Raw genomic sequence first — 15079 nt, forward strand, 5'->3', positions numbered from 1 at the left:
AAAACTGTACCTGCCCCCCAGTCAAGCAGTGTTTTATTACATCCAGTTTCTGTTGGGGACAAAACCCATATGCAGGTTAAGACAGGCTCAAAATCAGTGTCAAAAGCCTTAAATGATTAGCCTTAAATATTAGGAAATGCATAACAGAAGGCCCTGACATTTATTAGGCACCAAAAATGCTTTCCCTTACACTTCATAGTTCTGCAAGATGATATTAGAAACTTTGTTTTAAATATATATTCAATAGCCTTCTTTTTTAAAAATGATTAACTAGGTCCAAAGATGTGAAGCAACTTGCCCAAATATTCACAATATCAATCTGACCAGTTTTTGTTACACCCGTAGTCATCAGTTGCAGACTTCTCAGATATTTTTGGACCAATTTTGTTTGGGTTTACTTTCCTAAAAATCTTCACCTTTTTGTTGATCTTTAAAGGATTGCAGTTGTTGTTCTTATTAAAATCATTTAAACCTTAGCCTAGGGATCTGTCTTCTCCCAGAGAACTATGACAACAAGAGACAGGATTTGACTTAAAGCAATTAAAGCAGGCCAGAGCTGCATCCCTTTAGTAGGTAAATGTTGTTGACAACATCAGTGTAAGGCAGCAATGTGGCCACTTCTTGTCTCAGCCACTCAGAGGCTTTCAGCTTAATCCATAGCAGTGGGCAAAAGGATTGCTCGGTTTAATTGGTTCTGCAGACTGTATTATTTAAGGAATAGCAAATATTGTTTGGGGTCGCTGTGAAGGGAAACAGAAAAACAACTGCTGCAAAATGGGAATACAACAATTTCTTATCTGCTTCTCTGAAATATTGAGAGATTAATGAGTCTGGGCCCATAACATAGTTACACTCCTAAAAAAAGTTGATATGTATGCCAAAACCTTTTCCAGTTTAGTTTACCGCTGTTATTACTGGAAATAGCATAAGACTTAAAGCCAAAGTTCTAACCCTGAGTCCTGGTTCTGCCTATAATTACTTGTGAGACTTTGGGAAAGTTATTTCACCTCTCTGGGGTTTTCTTTCTACACCTTTGAAGTGAATATTGTTATACTGACTTCACAGGGTAATTTGGAGAATTAAATGCATAAAAACACACAATATTGCATTGTAAGCCATAAAAAATGTGTACAGGTAGTGGTCATTTTATACTCATATATCATTAAACATTTAATATCATACCCATGCAGCAATATGCCAGTAGTTCCCAAAGTATGCTCTACAGATACCTAGTGCCATACATATTCTCTGAAAAATGAGTTTTGAATCTTTTTGACTCCAAAGTACTCATTGCTACAGTCATAATGTGTTCTCCAAAATCCATATGTTGGAAACTTAATTTCCAAAGCAACAATGTTAGAAGGTGGGGCCCTTCAGAAAGTGTTTAAGTCATGAGGATTCTTCTCCTATTTGTGCGAGTAGCCTCTCTCTCCTCTGCCCTTCTGCCATATGAGAATACAGTGTTTATCCTCTCTTGCTTTTCCACCACCTGCCACGCAAGGATTCAGCAAGAGGGCTCTCACCAGATACAGACTCTGTGGTCTTGAACTTCCCAGCCTCCAGAACTGTGAGAATTTCTATTGTTTATAAATTACCCAGTCTGTGGTGCTTTGTTATAGCATCACAAATGGACGAAGATAGTCATTGAGCCCTGCTAGATGCTCTTCTCAATTAATATAAAATATGACTCATAATTTTCCATTTTGAGAGGCTCATAATCATACAAAAGGCCTTATTTAATCCTCTGTATTCAGGTTCAATTTCAATGTATAAGTGTAGTCTTTTTCAAGACAGGTCATTTCCATCCCCCTTTATTTTTTTGCATTTTTCTCTTGAGCCTCAGCCTGTACCATGGCTCCTCTTTTCAAGGTATATAGATACAGTACAAGGAATAATAATAAAGATGAAATAGTTTGGTATTTCCTAGTCTCAGAAGAAGAAATAAAAAGAGCAACTAAAGCTGTAGTCCATTGATTTTTTTAAAAAAATTCAAACAGCTTAATTTATTGTTGGATTCTTTTTATAGTATTTTCAATAATTTTCTCCAAAGTTGTTCATGAGACGTTTCTAATTTCCCTTATTTTCTCAAGTCATTTCACTCTAAGGTCTTTACATCATAAGTCTGAAAGTTATTTATTTTTGTGGTAAAGATATTTTTCTCTTTTTAGAAATGTACGCCTGCTTCCAAAACTAACCTGGCAACCTTTCAGAGGTGAAGGACAGAGCTCAAAGGCCAGGAAGGATGGTTTTCATTTTTATATTGAAAACTCAATACTCCAACCCAAACTTACTGTGTATGTGCCATGTGTTTACTGGTTCTAAAGTTGAACTACATGTCTCTGTTTCTTTGTACAATGTCACATCCAACATGCCACAAAGTTGGACAACTCCAGTTGGGACATACTCCAATCCTAGCGTCATAGGCTCTTAGAGATAGAAGTCCATTTGTCTTATTACCTTAGCTACCAAGAAAGATGTTGTATATTTTCAATGCCTTTTAATGTATTTCCTCTGAGATCCCCTGAAATTTTAAAGAAAGCACCTATGTTGAGCTATGACTACAAAACTGAGAAAGTAGACTCAAAATTTGAGACTAAATTCAGCTAATATATAGACCTACGCTAGGCAGGCCTTAAGTTGACTCATTAATTCACATATTTATTTACTTCCTTAAACATTTGTTTCTTTTTTAAAGCATCATTTTGTGCAAGACCCATAGGAGAGCTGGCTTTCGCCTAGGTCCAGAATAGCCTATTTGCTGCACACTTGGTTCCCTTAGGCCCATCCTGCTCTTAGGAACAAATCAGGCACAGTACTCTTTCTACAGAGGTCTTCTCTGAATTCTTCTCAGCACAATGTTCCTGAAATTCTCAATCAGAGCTGACATGCAAGAAGCAAAAATGACCACCTCTGACCTAGTCAGTAATGGCAATAATATCTGAACAGCTATTGAGCTGCTGTGCTAAGCATTTCCTGTAGTTTCTTTCAATTAATCTTCACAATAATCCTAACAATGTAGGTACCATTATCATACCTTTCTGGCGAATAAGAAAATTGAGCTCAGCAGAGTTAAATACCTGGACTACAGTCATGCTGCTAGTTATTAGTATAGCTGAGACTGAGCCCATGCAGTTTGAATCTAGAGCCACTACACTGGGAGATAGTGCTGAGAAAGCATGTTTCTTAAAAATTACAATGGTAACAAATTACATCTATCCTGAGTTTTAAGAAACTCATGAGTGAAATGAGATAAGTCAGATAGTACATAAAAGAGAGTTATTAGAGTGAATGACATGTAATGGAAACTCAATACACATGAAGTTGCTCTCTTTTTTTCCTAAAGTCATAGAGGATGAATGGAGGTTTCTTATCTTTCTCCTCCTTCTAACTCTTAGTTTAGTAAACAAACTTTTTCTCCTTCTGGACATTTTTTTGGGGGGGAATAGAGTTTTTGCTCCTTGTTAGGATAATGGGAAAGAGGCTACATTGTAGAAGATGGCAATAAGATTTGTCATCTTTGTAGGAAAAGCCACAATCACTATGATGGAATTTTTCCTCTTTAGTGTAAAGACTTGATACCTGTAAAATATATATTCTTCTGGGGTGAGTAGAAGTTGATGTTGTTGTCTGCCATTTACATTTTAGTGTACATTGAAACTTCTGTGAGATTATCTTTTGGAGATCAAGATTAGAATGCATTGGTTATTATTAAGAACTTGGGTGGTATCAATATGAAAGACAAGGATAGAAAATATAAGTGGTAGAGAGTCAAAATAAACACATCACACACTTCTGGTCATGCCTGACCTGGCCCTGCATGCATAGCTGCCCAATCTGAAAATGCAAATAAATGATTCCAAAATGTACATGTATGTATGATAGACAACAACCTCAGTGCATGGGTATCAATGGCATGGCATTTTACGTTTGGAGAGACAGAAAAATGAGGCTCAGTCTGGGGTTCTACTTAAATCAAATATGCTTCAATATTATGCCTCATTTTGAGTCTGACACCATTTTCAAAGGCTAGCTGCCTACTGCCAAGCTTCTGGAACAGCCTTGGGGTATACCTATGGGAAATGACTTAATATTGGTAATCATTTCTTTATCTCATCAAGACCAATTTATAACCCAGTGGTTTATGAGTTCTTCTAAAGGCTAGTTTCAAACCTAGTAAATACGAAAGTTGTTTATGAAGAAAAACTCCCTTCCATACAAACCATCGTTAGTTATAAGCCTTGCCCAAGTAGTGAAGTGGTGAAGTCAATGAGGAATACTCAGTGCTGAAGGAAGTTTGGGAAATAGGGCTTAAAATGAGATAACATGAGTTCAGATGCCGGTTCTGCTATTTCACATGAGTGTGAAGCTGTATTATTTAACTCCCCTGAACATTTATTTGTTTAAAAAAAGGGATATCTATGCTTTTTTCCCTTATTGTTGAGAAGCCTAAATTAGAAGAGTATGTGAACATGCCTGGTATGCTAAGATGACGTTTTCTGGCCCTGTCGGCTAACTGTACTTGGAATTTGCTGTTCTATTTCAGAGGCATCTGGTATAGAAGTACTGTATCAGACACTTCCATAATCTCTTTATGACCTGGTGGCTTTCTAGGAAAGGGGGCTTTATCTGGCAACTGAATACAGAAAGCTTGTGATCAGTGCTAGTATCTTAAAGTGATGTTTTCACAGAGCACCAGGAAGCTCAGGTTCCATGTCTGGTGTCCCTTTTCCTTGTGATTAGGACCACCACTTATTGTCAATGAGAAACTTGGTGGTTCTTCTATCACTTGTCTTCCTAGTAGGAGAAGCTATATTATGCAATGAAGACGCTGAACTGGAATTCAGGAAATTCAAGTTGCAAATTATAGACAGTCTTCTGGATCTTTAATTTTTTACTTATAAGCTGTAGAATAGGGAGGAATGGTGGCAAAAAAATGTTCTTCAATCTAATTTTTAACTCTCTGACTTTCTTTCGTGTTCAGTCTTGATGCCTGTTGACCTTCCTAACTCCCCATCTGTCTACTTTTCTTGATATGTCTAAAAAAATGGACAATTTTTCTTCTGTGTTTTGTTATTTAAGATCTTGACTTCCTTTAAAGAAAGATCATCATATAAATGTGAAATAGAATGTTATGACTTCTCAGCCCATCTTGTTCCAAAAGTATTATACTGTGGCTAAGACTATATAGAGTCTCTTCATATTTTTTCCTGTGATGCCATGTATGAAAATACAATTATTTATTTTAATTATGTATTCAAGTAAAAGAATGTGCCTCTAAATGAGTACTCCCCAAATGAGAATTATTGGAGTTTTAAAAACAAGCCTTTTCCATGCCACTTATCATGCTATTTTCCTTTGTTGGTGATATTCAACATTTTCTACTCTAGAGGTCAGTATAATGTCAAAAATGAAAATCTTTTTTTTCCATGATAAGATCTTAAAACAAAGTCCTTAAAACAAATCTCACATAAAACAGAAAAAAAGAAAAAAGAAATCTGTAACCACAGAAAGGTACTTGTAAAATGAAGATAATCCAAAACAGAAAGTCCAGGGAGAATTAAACAATGATTGAGGTTGGTAGATGAATCAGGTGCACAGAATATTTCTTCAAAGTTATCTAATCTGCAGAACAACAATATATAACAAGTAGAATGTGGGAAATAATACAAGAAAAATGCAAAACAAAAGAAAGCCATCATGAAGTATCAGATAGAGTGGGAACAAATATTTATTTGCAGATTCTAGAGGTGCTTCTATCATTCTTAAATGACAGTAATAGGAAAATAGAGAAAGGAAATACCTGTCTCTACATTTGGGGTATCCACACTTTATAAAAATCACTGGTCTATTAAAATCCTTATTCAACCCCTACCTTTTCATACTTAGCTAATTACCTTGCCTCCTCCATCTAGAAAACCAAGGTCATAGCTATAATATCCCCCAAATCTTTCTTACATATAACTCCACAAGCTACTTTATATCTGCCATCAAAATCATTGCCTTCCTCTCAGTACCAGGAGAAAAGATGCCTCACTTTTTGTTTAAATCCAAACCTGACTGTGTCTGAGGCCACATCTCCTGTCACTCCTGGCAAGATTTGCTCCATTAGATATTCAGCTTCTTCAATTAATGGCTTTCATTTTCCCCCACTCTCACCTCCCCACCCCTGTTCATTCTCCTCAGCCAATAAACATGTTTGAGCATTTCTTACCCCCAAAAGGGAAAAGAAACAAACAAACAAACAAACACAAGTACTGTGTTTGCATCTTCATTAAGCAACTGTTCTATTTCTCTGCTCTGTTCCTCCAAATCTCTGATAAGAACAGTCTATAATTTCTTCTAATTCACTCTTCAGTTTATTTCAGTCTAATGTTTGGCCTTACCACTCCTCTGAACCTTGCCTTGCTGAGTCTCCAATAACCTTCTAACTGACCAATCCATGGATATTTTTAAATCCTTGATTTATAGGGGATTTTGTTGCATTTGCCATGGCAATTAAATCACTTATCTTGAAATTTCTAATCCCCTTTCTTTGTTGTCATTTTATTCTCCCTCTATCTATACACTGATGGCCTTCTTGGACTACTGTTCATCAGCTGAGCCTTTATTTATGAGAACCCCCATATTACTCCTATATTTGAAAGTCTTCAGTAGCCCCCCATCACCCTCAGATAAAACCAAACTCCTTAGCATGGCACAGCAGGCATTCCATAAACTGGCACCTTGCCTAAAGAAATACTTGAGTATAAAATTATAAATGTTTGTTTTATATATATAATATATTTTATATTAAATAAAATATATATTATATATTACACTAAATAAAAGGAGTTCTAAGATTTTAACATTTGCAACTAATCTGGGTCTTAATGTTTCCATGTGCTTATTCAAGTTTGGACCAGGCATCACAGTTTTATTTCTTGGAGAAATTAAGACTCTGAATATTTGGTTGGTATAATGTCATAAAATATAGCTATAGTGAATCTGTCTAATCTACTCTCTTAATATAGGAAATGCTGTATTTTCGGCCAGGCACGGTGGCTCACGCCTGTAATCCCAGCACTTTGGGAATCCGAGGCGGGCAGATCATGAGTTCAGGGGTTCGAGACCAGCCTGACCAACATGGTGAAACCCTGTCTCTATTAAAAATACAAAAATCAGCTGGGCGTGGTGGCGGGCACCTGTAATCCCAGTTACTCAGGAGGCTGATGAAGGAGAATCGCTTGAACCTGGGAGCAGAGGTTGCAGTGAGCAGAGATCATGCCACTGCATTCCAGCTTGGGTGACAGAGAAAGACTCCGTCTCAAAAATAAATAAATAAAATAAAATAAATAAAGCTATATTTTTGTCTATGGGTCTTTTGGGAGGTACTTACCTCCTATAACAACATATGACTAGGTTTTAGGTGTGGAATCTCTTTTTTGTCGTTATCATGATAGTCCAAGTAGTTTCTTAAAAAATAAAAGACTAATAATGTTGCATTTATTGAGCCTTACATTTGGTTGAGCCTTGAAAATGGTTATTTACATTGTTTCTTTTGTGTATTGTTCGTTATCTGTCACAACGACTCAACTCTGCCCTTGTGCAAAAGCAGCTATTGACAATATATAAAAAATGAGAGCAGCTGTGTTCTAAAACACTTTATTTATGAACACTGAAATTTGAATTTTATATAATTTCAATGTGTTGCAAAATTTCTTCCTCTTTTGAATTCTTTAACTGAGAAAAAAAATTCATTGCCTACAAAAAGTAGGCAGTAGCCAGGTGGCTATTGAGTCAGTGGCCTGGAATCAAATCTGGACTCTAACATATACTAGGACTTCAATAAAACAATTCACCTTCCTGAGTTTTTTCCTGGACTTTAAAATGGAACTGATAGTATCCACTACACAGTGTTTGGTGAGGAATTAAAGATAATACGTGAGGATATGCCAACACAATATATTTCCAATAGCAGAAAAATCCATATCTGAGTTATTTTTGTCTTACCTAAAATCATGGTAATATCTGGTGGAGAGAATAAACATCCACTCTCCTCTAGTGTATATAGCAATAGAATAGACCTTTTAAATATAATTAAACCCATTATGTTTTCCTTTAAATCCATTGGGTTTTGCTTTTCTGAGCGTCCCTCAACTTTCACACATAGTTATTTCCCATTTCTCAGGTTTTTTATTCTGTAATATTCTCCTGTTTCTTTGGATAATAGTTTACTGGGTGATGTGTGGAATGTGAAACAAGTTACTGAGAAGCCTTATAACTTCGTTTTTGGTTTAGAGCAGTGGAATGGTCAACCGTAATATTTTCTCTACTTTGAAAGGTTTTCTCCTATATTTAAAAAAGTAATTGTAATTTTTACTGCATTTTGAAATGTTTTCTGTCAGTGTTAAGCTTTAAAAATAAATTTCTAGAAGTATCTTGAGCAACCACTTCATTTAAAAACAATGGAACAGCAACACCTGACCCCTGAGTTTCTTCTGAGCTTCTGTGAAACTTATTGGGTGCTACTGACTGGGCACAAACGATTACACTCACTTCTGCGTTTCTGTAAAACTTCCTGAGCACTCACTAGGTGGGTTTTGCTCCACCTTAACTTAGTTTTCCTTGTCTCTTACTCTCTTCCCCATCCTCCTTCCTCTAGATCGCAATTGTTGAACTTAGACTTATGTCCTCTAAGCAATAATTGCACATAGACAAACTCCTGGCTCAAAGGTACAACGTTTCCCAAGGCTTTCTTTCTTCAAACTGCAGACACCCTGGTGACTCTGTCCAGAAATGGTTGTCATTTGCACTGCTGTGTTTTCAGTCACTTCAGAGAATCGAAAGCATTTGAAATGGAGAGAGAAAAATACAATCAAAAATTGAGGCTCTATGGCTTTTGTATTTATACCTCATCCTCAACCCTGAGCATCAGACTCTCATATCCAGCTGCCAATAAACTTTTCCACCTGGATGTCCAAATATTCGATTGCTGTGTATCTTGCTATGTGAAAGGCCCATTATTTATTACACACATTCTAAACTCCAGTTGCTCACACAGTATTTGTTTGTAGAACCCCCCCACCCAGCACTTTCTTCACTGTCTGCTCCCTGCTCCACTATCCTTTTCTGCCTGGGTAGCACATACACATTTCTGCAAAGCCTCCCCTGGCTTCAACCCTCTAAAGCTACAAATATAAGTTTGATGCCATGTTCAATGTTTTACCACATTGTATGGCAGGCAGCATTGGTTAACTAGGCCAGTGCCCCTACTGCCCTGTGAACCTGGAGGGCCACACTGTGCCTTTTACTTCCAAACCCCTAAATCCAAGCACAGATCAGACCCAAAGCTAGACACTTATTATTCCTAACCTCGATATTTTTCCCGAGTCCGTATAAATGACACATCCAGAGAGGCAACTGCATTAGTGTGTTAATGATCCCTTCATCATTGACAAGACAGAGACCCAGTTCAAATGTACTTTCTAATTGTTTGATTTGGGCAAACCACTCATTTTCTCTGTGCTTCTGTTGATTCTTCTAAATGAAAATAATAGCACTTACTTTGGCTTAAAGGTGGATATATTAATCTAAACAATAGATTACATGCAAATGCAAGATGTTTTCATTATCATCTGCTAATGTTTTTTTTTTTTTTTTTTCTTTTCCTTATCTTCTAAGAGAAAAGAATGGAGGAGGGAGTTGTGTTGTGAAAGATACACACAGGTTCTTTTAGAGCTGGAAGACAAATTGAAGTTAAATCTGCCAATCTCTAAAGTTTACAGATGGGAGAAGTGAGATCCAGCACAACACAGGCTTGCTGGAGTCATGTGGACCATGGGTAGCAAAGCCAGAAGTGCTTTCTGGCCAGTTCCCAGTTAACTATGATAGTTGGTTGCTTCTCCCAGCAAGATTAGCAATGAATCCTAGGCAAATAAATGTTTAAAAAGTACCAGTGATTCTATACCTGCCAACCAATTTCCAGGTCTGGAAATCTGGCCTCTAGGGGAGGGGACGGTCTTGTGGGGGAATCTTAGGACTGGGAAGCTTCCTGACATGGAGGCACCATTAACATTCAGATCGTTTTCACAGAGGGTAGGCTCTGTTTGGTCTGCCAAGGGGAGGAGGAGGAAGTAGCAAAATTCTGATTTCTCCTATTTCCTGCTATTCTTTGTGTCATGTTTATAGTGCAGGGGGTGGATAGGACAGACTGGCATCTCTCTTGATGCCACCTCCCTCCATGGAGCCCCCCGCCAAGACTCACTAGCAGTCCTGTGAGATGAAGATTTTATGCTGGTATCCTGGCCAGCTTCCATCTGGCCAAAGGTATTTTATCTAAATATTTCCAAGGCACCTATCTCTGCAGTATTGAAGTGTTCAATTAGATATGGCCTAAGTCTCTGTAGCATATCAGTGTGCACTGCTGAACAGCTGCTGCATTCCAACAGAGGGTGAAGTCATCTCTATATATAGAGCATGGCAAGCTGTTTAGAACTGTGGCGGATTTAAGCAGGCAAATGCACACCTGAGTTATAAGTCAGTCACCTGCCCAGAGTGACAGAAGGGTCTGGAAAAATCTCTACTTCTTTAAGGGGCGACTAGCAAGAAGACCACTGGGTTTCTTTTTCAGCTGTATTTTTTTCCTGTAGTTTACAGACTCTCCTTTTTTTTTTTTCCTTTCAACTCCACAAATAGTAAAAATCATGGTCTACAAAACTGGCTTTATTTTCTGCCACGATTTTCTTTTAACAACCTGTGATTTGTTTATTGATAAGAAGTTTGACATATATTAGCTGGTATCCAGGGGAGTATTGTCATCCATTAAATAGCGCTGTAGGAATTAAGGTATTGTGCACTTCTTCGTTTAGCATCTGTCTTCCCTATTGGATTGTAAGCTCCTAGCTCTTGGCACAAGAGACTGAAATAAACACATAAGTTATGACCATTTGTAATCTTCTTGGAGTGTGATTCTCTGGTTCCCACTAAAAGACTATAATTATTGCTCCTTCCAAAGTAATTTGGACATCTACTAAATCCTTGGGCTAGTTCTGAGAGATATATTGCTATTAATATGGTGACTGATACCTGTCATTGGAAGGGTCCCGGAAGGTCATCTAGATCTCTACCTCATTTGAATAAACATAAGTTGCTTTGGTTTGGGGACAGGGAGACAAGGACAGGACAAATAACTAATTGTGCAAAAATGCTTGGAAATGACTCAACCACTTAATACCTGTGTTAATCTGGGAAAATCACAGAAGCACAATGGGCTTAAGTTCTGTCATCTAAAAAAAAAAACAAAAACGGAAAAAAAAACCTCATCCGAATTACAATTCCCTCCCAGGGCTATAGGGAGGATCTCCTTCAGAAATGTCTGAAAATGCTATGCAAATTATATCACACTCAGACATGAGAAGCATATTCTTATTTTTATTACCATGTCTTATCTGTCAGAAAAGGTCAGATGGTCACACGAGCATTCCATTTCTGGTCAGCTAGAGGCAACAGCTCCATTTCAGCCATTTCTTCTCGAGCAACTGTGGTGGAGCAACTGTAATGGTGTATCAAGCAAACAGGCAGGTGAGAGAGAGATTCCTGGGAAAGTCCAGTTTCTGGCTTCTGATGTTGCAAATCACCTGAGCAGATAGTCCCTGAGACGTCCTCTCACCCCTCTTCAATCTGCCCCTTAGCAGGTAGTGACTGCATCTCATTTCATGACATCAGAAGCCACCAAAGGTCAAAAAGCACCTAAATGAGGAACACCAGACTAGAACCTTCCATTTATGACCAATGCCCTGCTTATCCCACAACTCCGTTATCAGTTATTAAAGCTACAGCATGTCGGTGGGGAGATAAATTACTTCCTGGGGTTATACTCTGTCTTGGCTGTCAAGACTCAGATTCCTATACAATGAATTTATAAACTTAACTTTGACTTCTGTGAAGCAGGCAAGATGCAAATCCTTGCCTAGTGCTGATTTGTGGGACACACCTAGTTTTTCATTGATTGGTCATTAAATCCAGCCAGGGTGATGTAAGCACATGCTACAAGAAATGTGAATCAAGGAGCCCAGAGCAAAGAAGACCTCTCTGGATGAACAACTTCCTTAAATCGGTTATAAAATTCTGCCATGGGTCATGAAACTCTATTCTGTGTAGAGAATAACCCAAAGCAGGTGCATGCCTTGCTAGCACTAATACTTCTTTTTTAAGTTCCCTGAAGGCATAGATGACAGCATGTAAGTCCTCGTTGTCCCTTAATTTTTCTCATTCCCACCTCTGTCAGTATTCAGCCTGTGTAGGTTTTTCCAAGTCACCTAAATTGCCAGTCTGACAGCTAGCTACTCACAGGCAAGAGGGGGAGGAATTGAGCTGATTACCTATTAACTTCAGTCTGAATTAAATATTTCCATATTGCTTTAAAATTCAGAGTTCTTTCTTATGCATCCCCCCTGGGTTTCCATGCTCTATATATAAAAAGGCAATGTGACAAATTCCTTTGCCAAGGCTTGGATGTTGGGAACTCAGAATTTTTATTTAATCATGGTGCTGAGTTCCTGTCTGGCCTTGTATATGCTATTTTACATTTCAAATATTCCATCTGTAAAGGCTGAATGATAATTCTTACTGCTCTCACAGGGAGTTTGGAGATGATGGATTATTTAGTGTTGTAAAGAGCTTTTGGACACACTGAGTGCTAAATAACTGGTATTATTAGACCCTCTCTGAACTAGTTAAGGGTACTGCAAAACATCGAAGCTGAAACATCGGCCAGCTGACCTGTTTTGGCATCAGATCTCCTGAGGTTCTCTTTCCACAGCACTCACAGTGATGACTCTCTGTATGTGTAGTAATAAAAGGAGTCTGGGCCATTAACTTGGGTTGTTGAAATACTGCAGTTCTTTATTTCTTGTCCTATTTATTTTATGAGAACACAATTCTAAACCATCATATTTGTAGAGATTCCATTATATAATAAACATGCCTCAAAAGAACTATTTTGTTATGAAATGTGCTAGGTTGTTTTCTATGACAGCTGGTGGTTGGGGTAAGAGGATTGCTGGTCAATGCTAAGTTTTGAAAGCAAACTAATTATCTTTGAGGTTTACCACTTCTGTGATGCTGACTAAATCTCTGACATTTGGGGAATTCTTCCTGTATTTGGATACATTTTGTATAGATTATTTTGTTTGTTGGCCAAACAGATGTTGAATTTCTATGATGAGTCAGGTCGTAGGTTAGGACATAAATATAAAATCTATATCACTCATGTTGTCTCTATCACAAAGGACTTTATAATATTAGGATAAACATTCAGTGATAAGTGAAATACAAGATGAGATATAAGCAGGGTATTGTATGAAAGTAAATAAGGTAATTATTGCCTTGAGGAGTCAGAAAAGATTTCTCAGACATTGGAGGCATTTAAATTGAGACTTTAAAGAGACCATTCACCAAGTAAAGAAAAAAGGATGAGAAATGGAACATTTTCTTTGCATAGGGTGTACGTAGCACGTGGTGGCTTTACTACACTATTTACTGACAGGAAATGAAAGTGGCACATAGATTTACCTATTGAATCCCACTTAGGCATTCTGTAAGAGGCCCTTTAGCTTTATTGATCACAAATTAATATCTCTTACAGAAAGGACTTCTCTTTTGGAAGTACTCTGCAACACAAGTTTACTCGGCTTTTCAAATGAGTGGAGAAAAAAGAGAGTGGCTCTTGAGGGTCCATTCCCCTTAATAATCTAGAATTGCTCTGGATCATTATGCTTGCCTCCTGTGCTTCCAAATACTGGCTGGAATCATGAGAAACCCTCTTCATGTTGAATGGCTGCTTCTCAGTAAGCCCACATTTCCTCCAACAGAAAGGAGAAAATGTGAGCTTGCTGAGGAGTTGCCATTCACTATGAGGGTATTCAATTTTGTGTATTACTGCAAGTTGCAGGGAGCCATAGAGGGCTTGGAGAGTATCTATGATCAGCTTTTTGGGATGAAAGACATGAGACAGCTACCAAGCTACCATTACATTATGTAATTCTCTTTGCGATTCATTAGTCTCCAAGGGCCAGATATTGGAGAGGTTGTTTGGGCAGCCTTCTGGTACTTGCAGAGGGTAGTAACATTATAAATATAAATTAGGGCTTCATCTCATTCAGCTTATTTTGGTTATACATATACTATGCCAGTTACTACGCTAGGGATTTTCACATGTTATCTAATTTCCATGTATTCATAATAGCTCAGTATGGTTAGGTATTATACTGATCTTATAATCTTATAAATTCTTAAAGAGCACATATTATATATCGCATTTTCTCCTTATTGTTGGTATTGGGGATGGAGACTTTTGGAGTTGGTGTTCTGCTCTGTAAAATCCTTGAATCCTTTCCTTTTCTGGCATTCTGGATGACTTTAACATGTACCATAGAATCAATTTTCTTTTGTTGCTGTTTTTGAATACTTCTTCACTTTATGACTGTAAGCTATATATATATCAGGACGTTCACTTCATCTTCTATTCCATGTAATATCTAACAAGGCACATAGGAAGTGTGCTGTTTCAAAGTTATTAGCATGATTTTGACAGAACATTTTGAGAATTATGTATTAGGTTGTCAGATAGGCTCAAATGAGTGTGAGGCTGAGTTGTGCAAAACCAATTTAATGTACTAGTTTTTATCTTGCATAGCAAATTACCGCCAACTTAAAGACTTAAAACAACATAGATATATTATCTCTCAGTTCCCATGGGCCAGGAATCACACATGGCTTAACTGGGTCCTCTGTTTGGGGTCTCACAAGGCTATTGGCAATGTGTCAGCCAGGCTTTGTTCCTTTCAGAAGTTTGGGGTCCTCTTCCTAGCTCATGTGGTTCCTACCTACACCACAAGTATTCAGTTCCTTGTGAGTGTAGTACTGAAGTTCCCCTTTCCTAGCTGGTGGTCAGCTGGAAGCCACTCTCAACTTCTAAGGCTGCCCGCAGTTTCTCACCACATGACCCTCTCACAGGCTCTTCCACAACACCTCAGCTTAATTCTTCTAAGCCAGGAAGAGGATCCCTCCAGTCTATTAAGATGGAGTTGTATATATTGTA

General features: G+C 37.8%; 1 long non-coding RNA gene across 1 annotated transcript; it reads right to left on the bottom strand.

Annotated features, from left to right (window-relative positions):
* Nucleotides 1-8729: 8729 nt before the first annotated feature.
* On the bottom strand, nt 8730-12818 carry LOC103882173. The gene is made up of 4 exons (XR_002520469.2): nt 12760-12818; nt 11616-11727; nt 11417-11530; nt 8730-8809 (listed from the first exon to the last, which is right to left on the bottom strand). It is a non-coding gene; the product is annotated as an uncharacterized LOC103882173 (long non-coding RNA).
* Nucleotides 12819-15079: the final 2261 nt, after the last annotated feature.

Source organism: Papio anubis, chromosome 2 (genome assembly GCF_008728515.1).
Source record: "Papio anubis isolate 15944 chromosome 2, Panubis1.0, whole genome shotgun sequence".
In the NCBI taxonomy this organism is placed as follows: domain Eukaryota; kingdom Metazoa; phylum Chordata; class Mammalia; order Primates; family Cercopithecidae; genus Papio; species Papio anubis.